The sequence below is a fragment of the Amia ocellicauda genome, chromosome 2 (genome assembly GCF_036373705.1).
Source record: "Amia ocellicauda isolate fAmiCal2 chromosome 2, fAmiCal2.hap1, whole genome shotgun sequence".
NCBI classification, from domain to species: domain Eukaryota; kingdom Metazoa; phylum Chordata; class Actinopteri; order Amiiformes; family Amiidae; genus Amia; species Amia ocellicauda.
In genome coordinates this window covers 10981413-10991400 of record NC_089851.1, presented here as the reverse complement: position 1 = coordinate 10991400, position 9988 = coordinate 10981413, and positions in this window count along the sequence as shown.

The following is a 9988-nucleotide window of genomic DNA, read 5'->3' as shown; positions in this document are numbered from 1 at the left end:
AGCATGCTAAATGAGAGAGAAAAATGAGTTTTTCCCCCCCAAACATTTTCCATTTATAAAAAAGACTAATGCTGCTGTGCCTGAAACGGTTGGAAATCCTAGCATTTTGAGGTGAATTATCCTGAGATCTTTCATCGGATGGTATTAATGAACCACCCTAGCATAATATTGCAACCATAGAGAAAACTAAACCTTAAATTATTTGAAATTTGAAATATTGAAATGCCAAGACTACACTGTAAAGTTCTGCTTCTTAAAAAATGCAACAAAGTATGTAAAAAACAAATTGGATAGTAATAGTAGGGTGACTCTAAATGTATTGCCTGGAATCACGCAGTACCTTCAGATAATGACTCGTCAGTGACAGTTTTATTATTCAACACAACAATGCCTCAGAAGACACAACTGGGGTAAATCTCACTTTGGAAGAAATACATAAGAACAATATGTGTTGAAACTGATTTTCTTGTCTCCCTAGTTGCCTGACCTTAATGCCATTGAAATGTTACACTTTGCAATATACAATTTTGGTCTAATGTATTTAAACTTTACTTAAAACAATGTAATTAAATTTAAAATAGAATCATTTAAGTATACTTATTCATTAATTCTATTTTTTCAGAGATTGTTTAACACTGATTCAGCCTACAAAATGAAAGATCTCAGTTGATTGAATTGAGTTAAAGGAGAACTATGGCAGTCTTTTAAATGACTGGTTTATATGCACTCATGTGTTCGTATAATAATTTTAGGCACTGTGATAGTTCCCCCCCCCATCACATTCAGCTAATTTTAATATAACTGCTGCTATGGTAATATTCTAATGCTGGCAGAGCACCTTCTGCATATGAAAGACTGATCACTAAGAACGTCTGATAAAATCTGTGAGGCTTCCACAATGTCTTTCTCTCTTAAAACGTTATTGCACATTTTGCCTGTGTCATTGTTTGAATATCACACTGTACTTCTTTCTGTGATGAAACACATTCTTTTTGGCCATCTTATGTGGCAAGCATGAAGTGTAATTTCACTCTTGCACTTTGTATTCAAATTCTCAAGGACAATGATTAGTCTTGATACATTTGGATATAGGGTGTGTAATTTATGACTGTCTAAACAGACATTAAAATTCGCACAGAAGCCTAGTAAAGAATCCCTCCTTTTGACTTGTTATACAATAAACAGCATCAGCACAAGTTGCTGCTTCGTTAATTTAATCATTACAGCGGGACAAGTAAGAGGTGACATTTAACAATTTGGTAACTCAGTAGTGAAATTAATCTCAGTTGGGTGCCACACTCACATTGCATACCAACAGCAACTAATTAAAATGTCAGCGAAACTTACATTTTGAGTTCTTGCAGTGCTGTTAATACTGAGTAGACAATTGTTATGGAAAAATAAAAGCCTTCCTTCTTATTTGTTCCATTTATCTTGTCTTGGGAAAGGTCCTTCCAGCTGTTTACTCCGCACAGGGCAATCCTTTGGGAGCCAGCACTAGTTTCCAAGCTGCCTCTGCCACCATATTCAGAGAGGGATGTGAACAGTCTTGAGCAGAATACTGACACACCTAATTACGAATATATGTAGGCTATAGACAGTTTACTCTTCAAAGAAAAAGAACTAAAGTCTATATTTTCTTTAACAGTCCTGTGTTGTGTCACACAATGACTGTGACTTTTACACAGACACACACACACACACACACGCACACACACACAGACACACACACACACATGCACACACACACACACACACACGCATACACACACACGCACACAGACAAACACAGACACACACACACACACGCACACAGACAAACACAGACACACACACACACGCACACAGACAAACACAGACACACACACACACACACACACACACACACATTTAATATTTTATATGAATTAATGTAAATGTTACACACACACAAAAGATAGTTATTAGTATTTACCATTTATGCAGGGCACTTCTGACACTGACAAAATCCAAAATAATGTTCTTACATAATAAAGCTGTGAAAAGAAAGGTGTTCAGACAGCTCAGATCAGGTTCTGGTGGCAAATGATTTACTTCAACACTATTAATTGAAGTCTTCAGATTCCACTGTATATTTCCACATGTATGTGCTGGTTTAGGGTTCTCCAAAGCCTGGAGATACCCCCCCCCCACACACACATACACTATAATGCTGTCATTTTCAATTGTTGGCCTTCAGAAACTTCCTTTTTCTATACTTTTCCAAAGAGAATCATTCTCTCACATCGAATCAAACAAGCAAAAAACAACATTTGGATTCTTCCGATCAAACATCTTGAAAAAAGCTGATTTGTTCTGGGTTTCTTTCCTCCTCAATTTGATTTCTCTTTCACTCAGTGTGCAGATGAAAGGTGACTCATACCCTGACCATTGACTCCCTTCTCTGTCGTTTTCTTGTAGTCTGACTGTGTGATCTGGCACCTTAACAGCCTTTTTTATTAACTTGTGCATGTGTACTATATGAAACATTTACTCATCATGTGCTTGTGAGATAATTTGAGAATAACTGCAATACATAATGCATTTAAATAAATGAATACAGCAATGCAACAATACTTTTTGTCCTTTGTAACTTCATGGCTCCTATGTAATTTATTTTCTCTTTATCTTGTTTCACAATGACTGGCCTGACCTCCACTGATGACCTGCTCATACTTTTCTTACTGCTCCAATGTCCTTGATATAATCCTGATTTATAGCATCTACAGCAATGTCTTGATGTATAGTATCTTCCACTGCCTTAATGACTTGACATTTCTTACCAGTCTTAAAGTGTGGTACTGCCCAATTGTCTTGAGCCATTTACATACACACTATTCTCTGAATAATACCCCAATACCCCTAAACTGTTAACACAATGTCCATTATAAATAGTCATATCTACAAAACCTTATACATGTTAGGGAAAATGAAATTCAGGTCTAAAAACGGCACAGCCTTCAAAATCAAATAACCGGGTCAGAATCACGCACACATACATCATATTTGACATAGATGAACTCAATGTGGTCTTCATTTGCATCAAGCTCAAGTTTTCTCTAACCATGTAGGAACAGTGATTAGAACATGGTGCATTAGTGTACTTCCTATACCTTTGTCTCTGCTGGGTGCACAACAGTACTGTAAACAGATTCATACTCACTTGCACATACAAGTAGCGCATCTCTTTCACACGATCGGGGTTCCTCTCAAGTGGTACACGATATATATATTCATGCTCATCCTGCGCCTTCTCAGCAAACGATCAATAGTGGATATTGAAACACGGTGTATGTTCTGAAACTTTTATACACGTTTGGATTTCTCTGAGTCTAATCGCATTATTTGCCAACACCATGTTGACTATTTCAGCCTCTTGTTGGGTGAAGAGACAGTTTCTCCCACCAGCAGGGGGTCTTGTCACGTCATGTCATGTGCAGACATGCAGTACTCTTGTTGATATATGAAAGGCAAATATTGTGCATTGTAAATTTATACCCACTCACCGGTTTGTAGTCCTGAATGTCCTGATGATTCCAGCCACAGTAAAGTGGCTCAAACTGGGTTGCACTCACTGCCCAGCTTCCCGCATACTCATCCCCTGGTTGATTACACTATCAACCAGTGTGGCTCTTATTTCATTCGAAATATTCTGTCGGCTTCCTCATCCTCTGTGTCCTCCCCTACCTCTTCCCCTTTCTGCTCTTTGTTGTTTCATTTTTCCTGTACAATCATGAGTCCTCGTGTGACCTTTTTTATACTTGAAAGAACGAGGAGAACTGAGTGAACAATTTGGTTAATTGGGTTTGCACAGGTGAAGTGTGTTGTAGTGCATTAGCACTTTGAGTTTTGTCTGGTGACTCATGTATTCATGCAAATGTCACAGGTGTTTTCTCAATGTCAACTGTGGTAACACATTGAGAGTTGTGTTTAGTGTTTTGCAACATGAGTGAACTGTACTTGCAAATTGAGTTGAAGTAAGTAGAATGTGTGCTTAGTGCCGCAGAAATGGTTCATGGTTCTGGGATCTTAGCTTGAACATCGGATCACTCTGCTTTCGATCACAGTGTATAAGCGACTGGGAAAAACTGTAAAATCATAAGAAGTGCTTCCTTTGTACATTTAAATTATTCTGTTAGTGAGGCCAGCTTATTCTTGGCATGCAGGCTTATCTTTGAAATACTCAATGCTACTCCCAATCATTCTTGTGACACAGCAGCTAACTCATCCTTCGATCCTTTCTGCTGCAGATAACAGAATGTCATTAACCTACTCTCATAAGTATTATTGTTTACCCCCAGGATTAATATAATTGCTTTATTCCCCAAGACTTTCTCCTGCAATAGTTATTTTTATTTCCATATTTCTGTCTGTTAATTAAAGTCACACTGGCTGTTCCTTCATAGATGTACCTAAATGAACCTCCCTGCCCCAACTCTGACCTCAACTCCAGGAAAAATGTTAATGTTTAGGCCCAGGGAATATTCTTCTGGCTGTCCGATATAATTAAAGCATTGTGTGTAAGAATGCCCGTTTCAGTTGTGCAAACTGCCGCAGTGCTGATCACGCTTCAAAGTGGTAGTGACATATGCAAAATAAGCACACACAAAAAAAGAACAAGAAAAACATCCATTATGTCCCATGACCACAAACATTTTGAACTGAATGTACTACAAAATGAGCTCAATATACAAGATATAATTTGATTGTTTTTATGTTGCATCAAATTTCAACACATCCACACATCATAACCAAATTGGATATTACTCTGACACAATTCTTTCACACTGACCTGCAGTGCTTCACTGGGGCTGTAGATGAAATATGCAGAGGCAGAATCTGATTAATAAGGTTCCTTTGCACTAATGGCTAAGGACCTGTGGTCTAAGGAAAGCTTCATAGCAGCTGTTATTGTGCAGTTAATGCTCTAAGGTTGGCTGAGCAGGGATAATTACAGGTGCAGCTTGTTTCCCTGAGTTTAATACAGACCTGTAGCTGCTGATTTCCCATAAAAAACATAATACCCAGCTACATCGAAAGTGAAATTCATCGCCAGTGAATGTATATAAACCCCAGTGTTCCTTGCTACAAATAATCAGGGTCATTGGAATCCATCTCATAAAAAAACAAACTTTTATTAAGTACACAAGTTAATAGGTATTTAATCAGTTTTTTAATCAATTCTTTAGGAAATCAAGCACTGTGGTCCACCTTTTATAGAAGATATGATCCCTGATACAGATTCTATCACTTTAAAAAGCAAGTAGGACCATGCATTTATTTATTTATTTAAAATAATGTTTACATATTTTACTCCTCAGGATATGTACGTTATTAAATGCCATTTTTTAATAAGCCATGAATATCTGCAGCCACTAAAGATGAAAGCTAAACTTCAGAGGAACAGGAACTATCAAACTCGGTTTAGCTTTCCAGTAATTTCAAAGAATTGCTCCTTAATCTCCAGTCAACCCTTTGCTTATCAATTAAACTGTGCTATCTTTGCAATTAAAAGCTGAGACATTTCACACTGAAACTTTTGCTGCTATTTCACCCTCTAGTTAAGACAACTGTCTTGTGAAACAGAAGTTTTACTTGCACAATCCATGTTTTTCACTCTTGTAATTATGTGCATTTTGGAACCATTTTGAGAAACAAACAAAACTTTGTGCTGTTTGTTGTAACTCCTACTGTACAGCATTCAATTGTGCTATGAAGTATTTATCGAATGCAACAAGAAGGCAGCAAATTTCCAGAAGAATCTTGAAACATAATGCTTGCTCCTGTTTGTTAAAAATAAATAACTTATAATTGAGGTCCAGTCTACTACAGTATTTTAATTTTATCCAAGATGTACATGACCATAACATGAGGGCTAGTTTGTCTAACCTAACAACCACATGGTTTAGAAGTATGGTAGGGAAAAAAACTTTTCAAAACATTGGTGCGGCAGACTGGAAAAGATTACCTAAAGAAATCAAAATGATTTAAACAGAACAACATTTGAAAAGATACGTTAAAAGGTGGCTAAGAGAGCAAGCACAGGTGAAAAAGGGTTGGATGGGAAGCAGGTTGATTATGTATTGCTGTTTTTTTATTATAGCCTCTATGACTGAATTTGTGGTTGGGAGTCCTGTGGGATAATGCTAATGTATACATTTTGTGTGTGATGTCTTTTATGCTGTAGTATACTGCATGGGAACAGTTTAGCATGCCACATGTGTCCGTTATCTCTGTGTTAGCTGCTTTCTTGAGAACCACAATGGAAATTTGTAATTTGACTTGTGTTTTAGACTTCTGTTTTAGAACTGTTTTATTTTATAAATGTACAATATAATTTTGTCTTTGAGGATATACACCGATCAGCCATAACATTATGACCACCTGCCAAATATTGTGTAGGTCCCCCTTTTGTCGTCAAAACAGCCCTGACCCGTCGAGGCATGGAGTACACTAGACCTCTGAAGGTGTGCTGTGGTATCTGGCACCAAGACCAAGTTGCGAGGTGGGGCCTACTTGGATCGGACTTGTTTGTCCAGCACATCCCACAGATGCTCAATTGGATTGAGATCTGGGGAATTTGGAGGCCAAGTCAACACCTTGAACTCGTGATTCATCAGACCAGGCCACCTTCTTCCATTGCTCTATGGTCCAGTTCTGATGCTCACGTGCCCATTGTAGGCGCTTTCGGCAGTGGACAGCGGTCAGCATGGGCACCCGGAATGGTCACATTCACAGCCACCTGTACCAAATATAACAGATGCAGTCAATCAGGTTCCAGTCACATGAAAGTGAGCTAATTCATCTGTCAAGACATACCCTTTTTAAAAATTTCCAATTCATTATTTCCAAGTGGGGCGTTTTCTTCACAAAGAAGGTCTATACTTAAAATGCATCTCTTTAATCTCCTTTGATTATGTAGGTCCATCCATCCATTCATCCATCCATCCATAATCAGTAACAGCTTCATTCAGTACAAGGTCACAGCCTTACCAGGCGGACACTAAGCCAGTGGTTCTCAATCGTTGTCCTGGGGACCCCCTGCCCTGCTGGTTTCTGTTCCAACTGAGGTCTCAATTACTTCATTACTAGTAAGGGACTTAATTGAACCCTAATTTAACTAGTAATTTGCCTTATCTGAGATCTTAAATTATTTTAAACAGATGTAGATTTCATGTGAAACTGTAGATTAAACTTGAAATCTCCAACTTTTTTAAAGCTACACAATTTAAAAAGTAAAATGAAGCAAATTAGTCTAATTAAGAACCAGTGCACTAGGCCCAATGCAGGGTACAACATGGCTGGGACTCCAGATCATTACATGGCAGCTTATCTAGGTCCTTATGTGTAGATTACAGAAAATTATAAAAAGTAAAACAAAAAAAATGTGAAATAACTATATCAATTCATCTCATTCTAAAAGTTTCATGGGAACATTTCTTCCCTGCGACTGGCCCCAGCTTCCACTCTGTTCTCCCTGGCGGCTCCAGCAGGCATCCTACCTGTGGCCTCAGTGGCAGATTGCCCATCAGCATCCTGGTGTCCAGCCTGGCCTCACTATCTCCAGCTTTTCTTACTGACACTATCGCTCTCTGCCTTGGGCACTTCACCTCTCCAGCCACCTCATCACAGGCTTCTGGGTCATCCCATACCTCTGAAAACTGCAACTCACTCCAGCTTCTTCACAACTGGAAACTTTGTTACTTTATGGTTCCAGACAAACAGTCATCATCACCCAACAACTATAGGCAATTAAGAAGTATGCTATAACTGTAATGGTGATGGCTGGGATTAATCTTCCTTCCAAATCCGGAACATTTGCAGGCACTATTGTGACGCTCACATCTGTTCAGCATGTGCATGTTGCCTCCTTGTTCCTCTGCCTCACGCTTCAGTACCTCCTTCAGCTTGTGTTTTGGTTGCCTATTGGAACTGAGAAGGATTTTTTATATTTTTTCCTTTCCATCAGTTGCCAAACTATTGAAGCCATGTATTGCTGGCTTTGCCTTCTAAATTCACTACTTCCATAGGTTTTACTTTTAGTCCAATCTTAGTTTTTCACAATGTTCCAATCAACTCCAATGACCTATGACTTCCAGTTATGGAGAAGCAGCTAAGGTTCTGCCAACGATTTTCAGTTTACAAACCAAACTTAGTGCTTACAAGCCTCTTTTCAATTTAGCAGCTCCTACTTCAAACAGTATACAACATGAACCACTGTTTAATCTATAACTTAAAGATTAACCTCCTCAGTGTTTTCTACACAGGCAGTCTCAGTGCAGATTATCCTCAGACTACTTGTACCAGAAGCTGCACCCTTAGCCAATACACTTCAGAAGATGAATATACAAGTTATACATCAAGACTGATATATATTATTTAGTTCATAATTATGCATTGGCGGTATGCCTTCTCCCTGATTTTGCGCGTTCAGATCCACATGGCCAGGCCGTTGTTCCCTCAGCCAAGCAAGTCCAAGTCAAATCTAAATACATTACACTGCATATATCAAAGTCTCATTATGGTTTGGCCAAAGTTCCTGAATAACTGTTTAAATTAATCTCCTTTTAAAAGTCTCATGGGAGCATTTCTTGTGATGTGATTTCATGATGTTCACAAATGCTTAATATCAAATGTGTCATCAATAGAAGGGAAACTTCTGTCTGGTCACAGTATGCAGAGTGTTCCCAGGTCTGATGTGTTTATGGCATCACATTGAAGACTAAGTACTACTACAAAATATTTGTCTCATATTCTGCTGTTCAATTTGTTATCATTAATGTACTCATTGAACAAACATAAAGTGCTCAGTTTTGAAAATGTGAATATAAATGCTTTTGATTAAAAAAAATGAAGGTTGACTTAAACAGAAGTGTGACAGTGATGTTGTAAGCAGAAATTATGCTGTTGGCATGCCGGGATCGTGTGTTATGTGGAGTGAGTATGAAAATGACACAATTAGCACTGCTGTCTCTACGTTGTCAGAAATGCTCCCATGAGCATTGTTGTGAGATTAATCTCAAAAGATCCAGCTTTTAAACTTTAAAAAATATCCATCACACTGAAGATATACAACAGGATGGAAAGAAATTAAGAAAAAAAACAGTAGGAGATGTGACATATGTACGCAGGGATTGTTTTAGCTATATTCAGAAACCTAGGACCTATATTCTCACCAGAGATTATGCTCCATAAGATATACAATCAAACACATTTTGTTGATTGCCACTTTTCAAACAGTGTGCTTCAGCCTTTAATTTACAAGGATTTCAAGGATACAAGTGTCCTAAGATATGTGCTTCTCTGTGAAAGGTTCACAGGGATTTTTTCTTTCATACTACTGAAGCTTTGCCAAATATTGTTTTATAGGTATATTTTACTATTTTATGTATCATGTAGAAAGGTCAAATGTTTGAAAATGTGTGCTTTTCATTTGAAAATGAAATCTAGCATTAGAGACTGTTAATGATCGGGTGGCATGTTAGATTACATCCTTGTGAAAACACAGCTGGGAGGTCAATACCTACAATACAGTAATGTTTGCAGAACAACTATAATTTAGTTGCCAGTTGTTTGACAGTTTTGTATCACAAGCACTCTAAGTTGATTTATCAGGCATGACACACAACCTTCCCCGTTGGCCATCTTTCCAAGCAAAAGGAGGATTCATTGGATGCTATTATACTTCAGAGGCAATTTGTTCAGCAGTGCCTTTATTGTATTCTAAAGGGGAGCCAGTTCTCTCCTTGAGCACCATGAATATGAGTAATCTAGGAAATATGAAGAAACAGCAATACTGTACTGTCCCACAATCAGTCTGTGTATATTTTATGCTTTCAAACAAACTCCATAAGTGTTCTAGTTGACTGAGGTCTGGAGATGATAATGGCCAATGGCCAAGAATGATGATTTTATGCTCCTTTAATCAATCGGTCATAGATATGGATGTTGTGATTCAGTTGTCCTGCTG